This window comes from Falco punctatus (genome assembly GCF_963210335.1).
Source record: "Falco punctatus genome assembly, chromosome: 2".
Classification (NCBI taxonomy): domain Eukaryota; kingdom Metazoa; phylum Chordata; class Aves; order Falconiformes; family Falconidae; genus Falco; species Falco punctatus.
In genome coordinates this window covers 48,227,511-48,242,804 of record NC_137581.1, presented here as the reverse complement: position 1 = coordinate 48,242,804, position 15,294 = coordinate 48,227,511, and positions in this window count along the sequence as shown.

Sequence of the window (15,294 nt, the reverse complement as noted above, 5' to 3'; positions counted from 1 at the left end):
TATTCTGTTAGGACGCATAAAGTATGAACACAGACAAAGAGAAGATCTGAAAATTTAATCCATTTGTTTCATTTCTTTTAGAAAGTTATTGTGTTATTGTGCTTTCCAGTTGATATTCATTCTAAATTCCATTAAGTGTGTTGCGGATTCAATTTAGTTTGGTTAATTAAAAAAAATATAATTAATAAGCTTCTTAAGTCTTTTGTCTTATGCAAGCATACTAAATTAACAAAAAATAAATGTGAAGCTTTATTTGACTTAAAACTTGGGGTTTATATGGGCATGTAATTGTGGCTTACTAGATGTCCACCTCTCAGTTTTATGAAGTTTATTTTATCCAGCTTGGTAGGTGAGCTCTGCCAATCATTTCTACTTATGTGCACAGATAACCAATTATGAAAACCAGAAGAATGTAAGATTTTTTTTTAGAGTGCTCTACTTCTTTCACAATTGTTTGCAATGACTTCTCAGTGTTTCGTCCCTTATTAAGAATTAATAGCACCATATATGAAGTCATTTTAACAAAATATTGTTTTAGTTCATCTGTTTCATTCCACATCTGTTGCACATAATGAAGATTATATATGAAAGAGAGAGAGAGAATGTGTTGTGGAGGAGTATATATAAAAATGAACTTCTTTTGATAGTTTTTTTGTGGTTAAAAGTCAGAAAGGAAATTGATTAGGGAATGATACAATTCTTTTTAGAATAATTTATCTAGATATGTTGGTATATAACAAGGATTATTTTTATTTTATTTTTTAATATTTTTAAAAATCTGTCAGAATGTGACTACTGAAGAATAAAATCACAGCAATTTAACCTTGACACCATCCTTAACAGAGTATAATAAAAGAAATTCTTGAATTTCTCAAGGGACTAGTAGGCCTGTGCAAGACAGAGAATTTTTATTTGTAACTCATCCTAATATCAAGAGGATGCTAGATAAAAGAGCATTACAGTGTAAACAAAAAGTCAGAAAAAATGTTACTGCAGTTCAGTATAGTAGTTCTCATGCTGTGCTTTATGGTTACTGGAGACATTGCTGATTTGATTTGCTAACTCTCCTGTTTGTTTTTCCTGGATTGCTTTAATTGATAAAAATATGTTTTACCAGTAAGTAGTGCCTGTAATTAATCCAGTGATATAATATCATGATGAATGATATAATTGTCATTTTAGCACATATGAATGGTAGAGGGCTATCTGGTGCAAAGTTTGATGGCTCCAGGAACAAAATCTTAGAGGGTTTTTTGATTCTTATCAAATCTGATTAGGTAGATATGTTCATATTTACAAGAAATTACTTCCTTCTCTTACAAACCACTAAGACAACTCACTGAGGATTTTCTTTCTAGTAACTTAAGGTATATTCTCTAATTTTCCTTATAATTCTATTCACATTTTGTCATTATACAGTTTTTTTTCTTCAAATATCTTTCTTAACTACATTAAAGGGTTTCCTTTAATGTCACAGGCAATGAAGAAGGTGGAGGTGGTAAAAATCCAGTTTCCAGTGGTACAGTAATGACGCGCGGCCCTCGCCGATTTTGGCAGGCTATAAGAGTGCATTAAAAGACGGGAACTGGGATTTAGCAGAACTGATAGGCGGACCGCTCCTTGATCTTCCTACTCCTTCTGCCGATGCACTGCATGCATATCCTATTGTACTGGGAGATGCGGCTGCTGGTAATCCTCACGTTCACACACCATTTGCTTGGAAAGTAGTACAGGACTTGCAAAAAACTGTTTCGCAGTACAGGGTGACTGTGTTCTGTCACACAGAAAAGCTGTCTATAATCTACTGTATTACAGTGCTTGAAATGTATTTTGCTGTTAAAAAAAAAAAAAAAAAGGAATTGTAGAATTGTACGGAACAGAGACAGTGGATTGTTTTGACGTTGATAATGTGCAGGTTTGGCCTTGCTTTGAATGATGTGCAGCTCAGATCCTGCAGTAAAGAGTTAAATAACTTTAAGGGAGTATGAGTAGAAACTAGGATAAGATGGAAGCATGTGAACAAGTAGTTTTAACCTATCACCTCTTAAATAACAAAGTCTGCGTAGCGTGTGTATTTTTAGCTGGGGGTACACATTGCTGTGAGTCTATTAATAAAGTGACAGTAACTAAAAAAAAAAAAAAAAGGGGGGAATGAAGGGAATGACCCCAGAGGCACGATTACAGAAAGCATGAAGGTGTCTTAGTACGCATGAAAGACCCTCATACCGGGCATTGGTCGGGACCACATGAATTGTTAACTTGGGGGAGAGGTTATGCTTGTGTTCTACAGATGAAGGTCCGTGATGGATGCCTGCTCGCTGTGTGCGGCCTGAGCTTAGCGTGCCGGATCATCGGAGCTCTGCTGCCGCCAGTCAACCCAACAACTAATGTGTGGTCTCCTTACTGAACCAGTCCTTGTTTGGTGTGCCCTTTCTTGAAACTGACTTGCAGACATTGTTGCAAAAAATTAAATGTATGCAGGGAATGAAGAATCTTACTGAAAGTCTTGATATTTTTGATAATTGATTACCTCTGTATAATGTTAACCCAAAAGAAGTCAATATTGTTTGCACTTTGAATGTCAATACCTTGTTTGTTAGGCAGTTAAGAATGTGAGTCAAATTTGCCACCATTATATACAAAACAGAGCAACTATTGGTTTTTGTTGTTGGCTCAAGAACATGGCTGTGAGGATTTTGATGATATGTGCCACATGGATTTTAGGCGCCCCATTGCAGCAACATGTCACCAAAATCTGAGAAAATGTCAGCCATTTTGGCATCAATTCACTCAATTGGCAGTATTGTTTGTTTGCTATTGCCTTCGTTGCCATCATGTTTGCAAGGGCCCTGCAGAACACGGCAAACCTGGTACTAGTTGTTCAAAAAACAAAAAGGGGGAATTGCTGGAGTCTGCAGGGGGTCTGCAGCGGGTCTGCAGACAAGTTAGTTGACCTCAAAGACTAAGCCGTGTACATTTAAGACAGCCACAAATTGTCAGGTGTGTGAACCGGATGTGAAGAATTGGAACTTAGAACCGCAGCATACGGGCACCTACAGCAACAGCAAATAGCAAGCAAGAAGGACACAAAAACCTATCAGGGTCTAACACTTGCACTGTCTAAGATACATCAATAGTTTTTATAAACAATAAAGGCCATTTTGTCCAAACCCAGCCACGCAGACAGAGTGTTTATTTTAAGTTCGCCTCGACTTGCATCACCACAATCATCCATTATTAAAGTAATATATATATTACTATATTTTAAGTCATAAAACATAACACAGGTACAGCCATACATAATAGACCCACTTGACCGCTTGTTTTCCTGCTCAAGTAGATTTCTTCTAGGACTTAAAAGATTCCTTTGATTTATAACCTTATAGTATTTCTCTTCCTTTGGGAAATTGCCTTTATATTCATTCTGTTTCAAGAAAATATATGTCTACTTCACATCTAGTAATAAATTAAATCTTCTACTAACATCTTTGAATAGAGACCAGCGTGTCTGTTCCTGATTCTGTCACCAGCACAAGAAGAGCTATAATGTAAATAAATCCTGCAGAAATACATGGTGACTTGAACTGCCTGGTAAATCAGCTAGCTGTTACAGTAAACCCTCTCTATCCCTGTTGTGCTCATGCACTTACAAATAAGAAAAGATCTCCATCTGCCATGTTCTCAACTGAAAGTACTTAGAAATGCAGGACAGGCATTCTTCCAACCCTAATTTCCCCTGTTTCTACTAACAAAAATCAGAGAAGCCATGCAGACATTTAGGTGTACTATGAAAAGTTCAGAACCAACCCTCAAGGTCTATATAAAATCATAAAAACATAAAATAATTTAGATTGGAAGGCACCTCTAGAGGTCCCATGCTCCAATTCCTTGCTGAAAGCAAAGGCAGACTTCAGAAGTAGATCCGATGGCCTAGAATTCTGCTCAGTTAAGCTGTGAATATCTTCTTGTATGTTGTGTGTGTGTACCACTGCCTAATCATTTTGATGACTGTCCTCTGGACTTGTGCTGGTATGTCAACATCTTTCTGGTACAATGGGACCCAAAGCTGAACCCAATAATCCACATGGGATCTCACAGGTGCCAAACAGAGGGGAACAATCATTCCTTTGACCTGCTGGGGACCCTATTCCAGGGCAGGCTTTTATAGGATTAGTCTATCATTGCTGCTGTATAGATTACTTTATTTCTTTGAATTATTTTCTCTGATGATTTCTTCAGTAAGTGGTCTGATAGGATAAGGGTGCAAAACATTCTGTGAATGAGGCTTTTCTGGAATTTAAATGTTGATAAATGCAGCCTGCTGTTTTAAAGCTCACCATTTCTTTGTGTTGACATTTCATTCCCAATTCAGATAACCACATTTGGGTTAACAATTCAGTAACAGAGGCATCTGATGCTACTTGATATGCCTTAGACCTGAGACCTGTCTCCATCTGCCAGAAGAACATGGATCTCTCATAGGTCTTATGATGTACTAAAGCCCTGTGTAGATGGCATGGATAACTTAAGGATGGGTTCCTGTCTAATAAACGACAAAAAAAAGCACCATGTTTATCCAGATTTACCAGTCTAAACCTGAAGTATTTGAAGCGAGCTGTGTAAGGAATTAAAAGAATGAAGTTCATAAAAAGGGTGTTTCAAATCTCACAGACCTGTGTCAGGAAGTGTAAATCTTTCCTTCCTTAATAGTACCACTCTCATTACAACTCATCAACAGCTAGATACCTAACTCCTAGATGGCTGAAGCAGGTAAAATAAATCCCATCTTCAGTGACCTATATATGTCAGTAATCTTCCTGAGAAATGACACTAGAATATCAGATTCAGTTTCTGTCACGGATGTATTTATGTTGATAATTTTTTGTCTGGATCTAAATAGGTGACCAAGATTTATTTATGTATTTATTTATTGACTGAGTGATTGTAGATAAATAATATACAGACACTCTGTTATAAGCTTTGGTGTTTTAATTATTATTATGTACAAACAATAACCTTTCTCAGCAATGTCTTACAGAAGCTTTTAATTAAATATGTGGATGCTATCTCTCAGAATGTATGCATGTATGTGATTTTTTCTTAGTAGGGGATACAAGCTATTTCTGCTTTAATTTTCAGTTTCAAGTTTTCCTGTTCTTGCCCCTTTTTCTTTCAAGTTTATACGTATATAAAAGGCACTGTTAACATCTTGGATACACCATTTTGGCTGAGTGGACTGCTGTAACATCTTTTAAGCATTTGAGAATTGTATTTTAACAATGCAAGGAATAAAAAGGTATAGCCCTCAGAATCTTATTAGAAACACTGTGCCATAGTTCAAGAGCTCCCTCTTCTGACCACCAAAACCCATTAGAATACTGTTTTCTTAAAGAAAATCCACTTCTATCCAAAAAGATAATTTAATGGTCCTGTGCCTCTAAATGTTTACATTGTTTTGCTACTACATTTTCATGTCCAGATCAAACTTCAGATTCTATACAGGTTTTTTACTTAAAAAACCACACACACTTCCCAATGTTTTAGTTAAATCATACATTTCCTAATGGAATAAAACTTTCCAGAGTAGTAGCAGTTTACCATTCAATTATATATAGTTAAACCAGACAATTTATATATATATATATATATATATATATGTATGTATATGTATATGTATATGTATATGTATATGTATATGTATATACACACACACACATATAGTGGGGTGGCATCACTGCAGTTTTGAGTGGAACAATCACAAGCCCCAAGCATCGCAAGCTGGTATCACAATCTTCACTTTTCTGAATACAAATATTAAATAAGAATTTCAACTCCACTCACAAATTTGGTTTGCATTGATGTTAGAGGGAATTAAGCACCTATAAGGATGTAAGTAATGGTGAATTTTGCAGTATTGTTTTCCCCAGGTTAGAATCCAGAATCCAGTATTAGAGCTTAGACTCCTGTTAAAAAGTGTAAGGGGACACATCTATTATACTTCAGAACGATATCCAGGACCAGCAAGACAGTTTTGGGGAGCTATCAACAGACAGCATTCCTGTTGAGTTGTCATCCAAGCTAGCAACTGGGGAAGGATGGATGACAGAAATTTTCCTTCAAATCCCTATATATGTGTAATTCACTCAGAGGTGCTCCACTTGAGATCCAATGCTCAGAAAATCAACTATGAGCTTTAACTCAAAGAAAGCAGAAGTTTCCTCTCCCTTAGTACCCAAAAAAAGCCAGAAATTTTCTTATTCTCTTGTTCCCACCTTTTCGTTTTCTTGTTAATAGTTTAAATGCTTCTTTGGTATGTAGGAGGGCAAGGCTGCCTTTTCTGCCTCAGTAAATCCTGAAGCAGAGGAAAGTGAAGGGCACTTATACATACCATATGTGACTTAGAGCACTAAATCCAGGAAGAAGTTTCAGCTCCTGAAATCTGACCAGAAATTAAGCATCTGACTCTGGGAGAGATTTCAAATGTCTCTTTCTCTTTCTTCATCTGCTTTAACATTCTTTCTGTGAAGGATCCAATCCTGGGGGCCTGATTGGATATTTTCTCATTCTCTGTATACAGAATTAAGTTTTACATGCAAGTTCACTTGGAAACAGGCAGCTATTAAGTCAGTGGCTTGATACTTAATGTTGAGAAATAGGAGCAGGTAGGCTATGAGAATAAATAATTTCATGGCAGCATCTGCATGATTAGAAAGAAATCGGTGGCCACCTTTCCATGCCCTGTGGAGCATGATCTTTAGGAATATGTAGGTTATTAACAAAAGAAGTCTACCAAACTGAATCCATGCAGTCAAAAATAGTTACAGGAATATTTATATTTTGAATGTGTAGGCAGATATGTGTGTCACATTCATCAGCCACACTGGGACCAAAGCATTTTTACATATGTCCAAAAGGAATTCTTTCATGACACTTACTGTTGATTTAAACAAAGGAAACTAGAAACCTAGGAGATACAGGAACCTCCAGTTTTTTAAAAAACACAGGTTTAGATTTTAAATTTTGCTTGAAGCACTACCTCAATCATGTAAGTCTTTTGGGAAATTACTGAGTGACTCTTTAGTTATTCTATTAATCTCACAAATTGTTCACCTCTTTCTAGGCATCTTACTCCTTACCCTCTGTTAATTGTACCACCAACTACTTGTAATGTAGGATGTATTCATAATTATTCTTCTTTCTTTTTAAATCTATAGCACCCATTCTTTCTTAAAATCATAAAAAATAAAATCATATGGGTTATCTAATTAATACCGAGTCAGCCAATTACATGCAACAATATATGCAATGAATGCACAGTATTTACATATGTATATGTAAGTATCTTAAGCAAAAACCCAAGATTATCACCCATGTATTTCCTCTAACCTTAAATATTAGTTATATTTGTACTTGAAAGCATCTGGAAAGGGTGCAAAGTAGTCATATTATTTATGTACAGAAGGATGCAAGCATATGCAACACAGTGTTACACCTCAGAAAATAACCTCTTCTTATTAAATCACTTGATTTCTAGAAAGGTTTACATGTTCTTCTGTAGTCAGAAGCACAGTCTCATGAAATTCAATAGATGTTTTAAAATTAACGAAATGTGTTCTCTTGGACAGTAATGATTTTTCTCAAGTATCTCCTTACTCTTGAATATTCTTAAATATTTCCTTATCTGATCCTCAGTCTAGAGCCCATATTCTTTCCTTTCTCTCTCTCCAAAGATTTACCTGGGATCTTTGTGTTTCATATAAATAATATACATCTGTTTTTCAGAAAGTCTTGGCTATTTTAGGATTCTCCTGGAAGTCTTTATCTTTGGTGTATTCTTAATTTCCTCAAATCTAAAGATTACTTTTCTTAAATCCTAGTGAGTTTAAATGGAGCTACCCATCAGAAGGCCTCAGTTATTAATTCCAATCTTAACACAGAATTTTGGGGCATAGTTTCATTATCACACTGTTATTAGGCTCTTGCTCATCTCTTGGATTATTCAAGTTTTTTTAAAAATCACATAAACCCAATGGACTTTCCAAACATTGATGAAAAACCTCTAAGAGAATGTCAGAGGGGTGACAGCTCATCTCACTGAGCATGAACTCCTTTTGACATGCAGTGTGCATCAAGAACCTCACAGAAACTCCAGTAACTAACAGATAAAAGGCAACAAATGTCAGCTTTTTAATCTGCCTTTTAGTGTAATTTTCTGAGATGTCTTCCAACCTAGTGTGAAACCAAAGCTATTTAGGGTGTTGTCACCTTTCTGAGAATTAATCCCAGACAACTAGTAGCAAACAGGAGGATGTTTGTAGTGAAAGAAACAAAATATAAAAAAAATGGGTGGTCAAAAGCTTGTTATCCGGGGACACTGTCCAGCTACAAAAAATAAGTGCACAAGCATGAATTGAATGTTTCTATTTTTATTTAAAGAATTATTAAAGCATAATTGAGAAACAAGAAATAGAAGTAGATGTTTTTCCTTAAATAAAGTCTGTTACCGATTTAAAATAAATAATGCTATCTATTGAATAAGTAGTATGACAAGCTCAAGCATGCTGGTTTAGTAACCTCCCACCTAAACCTAGATGTGAAAGTTAATGAGCTTAGAGCCTGAAGTAATAAAGCTTCAAAAGAACTATTTTATAAGAATTTTTTTATTAAAAGTAGATGGCCATTGATAACACATACTTTATGAGGACAACTGTTCTGGACTAAAAAAAAGACATTTACTTCATCACGTTACAGAAAATGTTCTGCTTTACAGTGCTTTTAGCAGTAAATACCACTTCCGTAAATTGGTGCCTCAAGGAACTTCATTTTTTAAGGTATCTTACAAAGGTTTGGTGAGAGGTATTACTTTGCTTGAACTGCCAATGACTCCTTTGGGGCACTGCATAAATTTATTATGAAACACTGTAATGAATAATAAAACTGTATTATCAGACTAAAAATTACTGGGGAACATTCATCACCTTCTTTTATCACAAAATCATATAGAAAAATGCAACATCAGCATAAAGCCTCATGAATATCAGATGGTTTGGATTAGAATGCATCATTCATTCATTTAGAAACTGTATTATCCCTGATTTAAAATTTTTCCCAGTGTTTAGTACTGCAACTTTAGTCTGCACACAATATATTGTAGTATGTGCTGTTTAAGCCTGTTTCTTAAAGCTGTGACTAGAATTGTTCTGTACATCACTGATAAGAAGAATGGACAAAACGGTGCTAACTGTTGTATAGTAATTGCAGTTAGGTTCAAATCCCATCAAGTTTTAGAGCTTAGTTCCCCAATTCTGATAATATTTAGTTATCAAGTATCTCTAGGGTCTGGACAAAGATGCTAATGGTCATGGGGATGACTTCTATGTATCTGTTGTGCATCTACAATGGAAAACACAAGGTAGATAATGGTCATGGTGAATTCTCTCTCCTAGCAAATCCTGAAGTATATAACAATTTAATTCTTAACTAATGCCCTTTTTCAGTCATTTACAGCCTTCAAGTCTTACATAAAATACTTACACAAGTGAAGACAAATGATAGACACTTTGAATCTATTCTGGAAAAATATCTTGGTTTTGTAGCAGACAAATACTTCTGCTTAATAACACATTATTAGGGAAGATTCCTCCTAACAAGTGACTACTGCCACATGCAGAAGTTAGGAATAGGACAAAGATCTCTTATGGAACTTCCTTCATTTTACTGATAACTGTGATGTTGAAGTTTCATCACAATCAATTAATAAACTAGTGCTACAAGGCAAATCTCACTTGAGATTTCCCTCTCCTCTTAGTTCAAATTTAGCAATTCTACAAATATTCTGGGTTAAAGTGGTGTGGCATGTTGTATCGCTCAAACCTCATTGTTTCCTGTCACAGGGAAACAGTCTGGAGCTGACAGAATTTGTTTCCTCAATTGCACGTACAGTAATTAATGCAACTTTGTAATATAAACAAGCCACCCCTCAGTTCAGTGCCAGACTTCCCCTTGTCTCATTCTAACTGAACTACTTAAGAAATTACAACCAGCTTCTAAAAGGCAACGCTTTCTGATCATAAAGCAAACTCTTATGCCATTGAAGTTTTTCTCAAGCCTGTGTCAAGGCTATTGATATGACTGGAATAAGAAACCCTTTAAGAGTTTGGTGACAGAGTAGTCCCAGAGCTATGTCTAAACCAATATACTTGGAAACACTCCTAGTCTCCCTGGTATAGGAAAGGAACTACAGGCGATAACCAGAACCAGCCAAAACCCAGGAGGATGTGTGTCCCTCATACCTGCCCTGTGCATTGGCTCCTGCCAGAGAAATCCAGGTACTGGAGCTGAACAGGAACCTGAGGGCTCTCTGGACAGAATTTTTTAGGTGTACCATGGGCTACACTACATGCCAAGGAGCACATCCTCCTGCTGGTGTTGGAATCATAATTTATACTGAAGAAGCCAAATAATTAACTTTATATCAAATGCAGCTTCTTACTGCCGAAGACAAACATGTCAAAAAAAAAAAAAAAGTGTGAAAGAGCAAAGCCATTCATATTATAAGTAAGAAAAAAGTATAAGCTGTAATTTCACCAACAATTGATCAGGTAAATACAGATAAGATAGTATATTTGAGCTAACTCTGAATATAAAATTTGGCAGAGTTTCTGACAACCTAATCTCTCTCAATGATAGCATCAGCCATTCAAATATTTTAGCACCAGAACAGAGCAGAAATACCCTCTTTGTGAATATACCGGTAAAGGACTGGTTTGGGGCTGGAGCCAGAAAAAAAAAGAAGGTCTCAGTTCTTTAAATATTTGGATAATTGGCAGTGTCTAAATGCTACAAAGAGTCAGGAGAGGCAGCCCAAGCCCAGAATTTTCCTAGATATACTAATAGAAAAATGAAAAAAGGTTTACAATTATGCCTAATTCTTCACTTGCTGTAGTGTGAGGATTTGGCCTAGAAATATATGATAAGCATGTATGTGTATTAGCATTTTATTTTCATAGGATGTGAACAATCAGCAATACTGTACACACATCAATCTGGTAAAATAAGAGATGATATTTAGTAAGATGTCTCTTTATAAAAGTGCTGTAATTTAGCTAGTATTAAAATTCCACCAGAATTCTCTGTTGCATATTTTCAGAAGTGCACGTTTCTAGTATTATCTGAAACCTCTAAAATGGAGATCTATAAATAAATCTCTTCTTGTAGCTCTCAATAGAACTACTAATTCAGAGAAGGGAAAAAAAAAAAGTGAATCAGTGCAAAAGTAGAAGAGCTAATGTATAGTCAACTTATCTTTATGACAAAACCCACAAAAATGGCATTGCATTCAGTTTTTTCTTCCTAGCAGTCTTAAGAAGCCGATTTGCTGTAGTTTTATCACAGAGTGCTATAAAAATGTGAACAGGAACACTGCATTTTCTCTCTTTTATAATTTTTGCTGTTGACCTTCACATATGTTTGGCATTTTCATCCATCTGCCTTTGGCAGTAGTACTAACACATTAGTGAGTCATAAAAATGTTCTAAAGCAGCCCACCTGACAATCTGGTAGGTAAGAATATGTGGACTTTCTCTGTTTGCCATTTTTTCTACTCTCTCGCATTTTTGCTAAACAAAAATGCTTTTGCTTGAGATCATTTGTTTCTTATTCTTCTTCCCCTATTAACATTTAGCTGTGTTTTATTATTATTCTATTCATCAAAACTATGTTTCTTTGGTGTTATTCCATATAAATTATATATGTTTTAGAGCTTGCTAGTCCTATTCATATGGACAAAAAAGCAGATTTTACATTTGGAAATGTCACTTAAGACAGAGCTTATGAGATTTATATCTTTACACTGTGTGACAAATTTAAACTATTACTAAAGTAATAGTTTTTGGGTTTTTTTAAAATCTCATTTGCTCTTTAGAAGAACATAATAGAAAATAATTTTATGCTTATTAAACAAAGAACACAAAAACTCAGGACATAAGAGTATCTTTTAAAATTACAAAAAGGGATTACAAGATACCACCAGGGTCAGTTTATTCAGAAAACTTGTTCTTAGGTGGATACTGTTTTATTTTATGCATCAGACTACAGTGCTAGACATTTGTCAGAGTAAAGGGACTCTGTCATCACAGTACAACTACATTTCATAAAATATATATCTATTTCTTGTATATATGTGTACATTTATATTTAAATATATCTGCAAATTAAATCATGCCAGTTGTTTTCACTAGTTAAAGGAAATCTATGACAAATGTGGCTTTATTACTTTGTCTTGTTCAGAGGTAAGAAATGTCAACATTTTTTACTGTGTGGTGTTTCTATAGTAATTACTTCAATAATATTATGGATTCATTAGAAACTATAGAACAAATCTAAAACTGGAATCTAAGAATTTATTTGAAATATTGTAATAGCAAGAAATGTTATGTCAATATATCACCTTTATTTTCAGTGAGGATGCTGCATAGCCAGCTTCTGTATTCAAATCATTCTTCAAGCTATGTTCTGAAAACATAGTTGAATGCTATTAATAAAGGCAGGTTCAGCACAGTTTGGCTGAGGAAATAAAAGTGGATTATTTCCAGAAAATGAAGTTCTTATCTGCAATTTACAATAATTTTAAAAGTTTAAAAAATTTCCATTAAAAACATTTTTCATAAAATAATTAAAAAAGTAAAAATATTATATACTTGTAAAAGAAACTATAAACAGTATCTTTGTTCTATAAAAACTTACAGCATCTCAGTGTGATAAAGAAATAGTTTTAAAATGAGTTCTCAAAGAAATTATTTTATTTACCAGCAATAAATAACACATAATTTTATTTTAATTGTATACTCTCTACCTATACTATTCATCCATTAATTTCAGCCTTCAGTGCCACCTGAACTTCTCCCTTTCAGAGAGTTTCTTATTACAAGGAACAGATGGGCAGCTTTTTCAATGACTGTTCTTTAAGTTTTCGAAGAAATGGCAAGAGAAGGTAAATAATCTTGAAAAACTGTCAGAAAGTACCATACAGTGTGGACAGTGGAAGTTTTATTTTTTAACTGATTTGCCAATTGCAAAGCAAAAGTTTTGTTGATACTAAGCAAAATGTGGTTTGCATTACAAACTGACTCTAACCACTCAGTTTCCCAAATGAGCCGTGGCCTAACAAGAGTTTAAAGATCTATGTGACCTTAGCATGTCAACACCACCTAATTTTAAGGGGTTTTGTTTCTGATGTGGTTGGCAGGTAGTAGTTACTCTGTGTTTCATTACTGCCCAAACTCAAGCAACTGCATTATTACAAATTATAAAATAAGCTTGTTGACTAATATCAAGTCAAAATGCTCCTAATGACCTTCTTCACCTTATTACAAGTACTGACATTCATTTCAACTCTGGATACATTAAAAAAACCCTGTAAAATATCACCTCTAACCCGTTTAACTGTCTGACATAGTTAGGATGCAGTATGACATACCAACAGAAATACTGAAGCTTGTGCTTACTAGTTTGCGTTCTGTCTAATGTCTGGCTTAAGTCAGTCAATACTTTGCTGTACTTCTGCTAAGATGTCATTTTCTTTGCCGTTCACACTGTTTTAAAAAGATGTGGTATATGACTATTATAAAACTAAAATATTTTCTTTTTTATTAAAATGGACCAGGAGTATTCAAGTACTGACTTATTGCAACCCATTCAGGGGCAGACACTAGTTAATGAGGAATACAAAATTCTTACTGTATTCAGACTATACTGTAGACATTTATGTACTTATTTCCTGAGCCTCAGCAGTCCAGGATAAAACAGTCCCTCTGCTCTATAAGTTAGAAAGCTCAGTTAAGAACCTCAGGTTGCCTGCTATTAATAATGTTTAAATATGTACACATATATGACACATGCATATGTCCAAACACATACGCTTCTAAACATCACAAGGAAATAGAAAATAACAGCTTTCTTCCTACTAAGGAGCACATAGAGTTTTCTAAGAGCTGTAGATATATAATAAGTTAGCAAATATTCCTTTTATCTATACACCAGGGGAGATACTTCCTAATCCTTATTGCATAATATCATAATTAACCATCATGAGTAATTACAAATAAATATCTAATCATTTATAGCTAACACCTAAGCCTGTTGAGGTGAAATTTGAGATAGTCCCTTGCACCATGACAGCATGCTTCTGCTAACAGTGTGGCATCTATGAAAAGACTGGAGCAAGATACAGGTGTCCAGAGATTCAGAAATTGTCATCTATGGTCCAAGTAATGTTGTCTATAAGTTCCCTGAACCTTACAAAATTGGTCTAGCTAATTGCTGACTAAGATCCATTGTAAACAAGACCCAAGATGGAATTAAAGTGCTTTCTTTCCTAAACTTTTAGAAATGTACAAAAAAAATTCAGAACAAGCTTTACGCTCTGCGTGAAGGATACCCATGTCACTGGAATTGGGAGTGCTTCTAACATTCCAAATCAAGGAATCTACATCTTTATTTTGTGTATGAGAATACAACCACAGTACGGGAACATACCAGCTCACAGCCTCCTCCAACATCCTTTTAGAAAGAAAGAAAACCTAGGCAATCTAGAGAAATCTAGTGGCCTCATCAGTTATGTGCCAAGGTCAGAGGATCAAGACTACTGGAATCTGGACTCAAAAGCAGACATAAATAACAAGACTAAAGTTCTGTTTCACTGTCTGGAGATACCCATGGTAGTACTACCTAATTTAATGCAAAACATTTCACAGGCGTCATTTAAATTTGAGTAGTCTTATGCAAAACTGTCCATTGACTCAAATGTTCATTGGTGCAGTATGCACGTGTTGAATATTTCTCCTCATCTCCAATACTCTTTTCTGAAAGCAGAAAAGGCTAAAAACAAAGATCCACACCTAGAGAAAAGGAAGACTAATTGCAGATGTTTGCATCATAGAATTCCTTTAAAACATTGGTTTATATAAGTAAAATAACCAAAAAATGTGTAGACATCTATGTTGTAGAAACCTAAAATAAGTTAGATGAATGGCACCGTGGATGTCCTTGCCAGGAATATTTTTTAAAGTACAAAGAAAATATATCAACATATGTTTACAAATATTATTTTAATTATTACTGTAGAAGACAGTAATTAGAAAAAAATAAAGGCAGGCAATAGAACACAAAGGTAAATGACAAAAGGCTTTCATTAATGTAGAGCCAGGCTTTTTTTATTTGGGGAAAATATGAAAGGTGCAGGCAACAGTACAAAGTAGTGGAATATTTATTTAGAAACAGAAAACAAAAGATGAA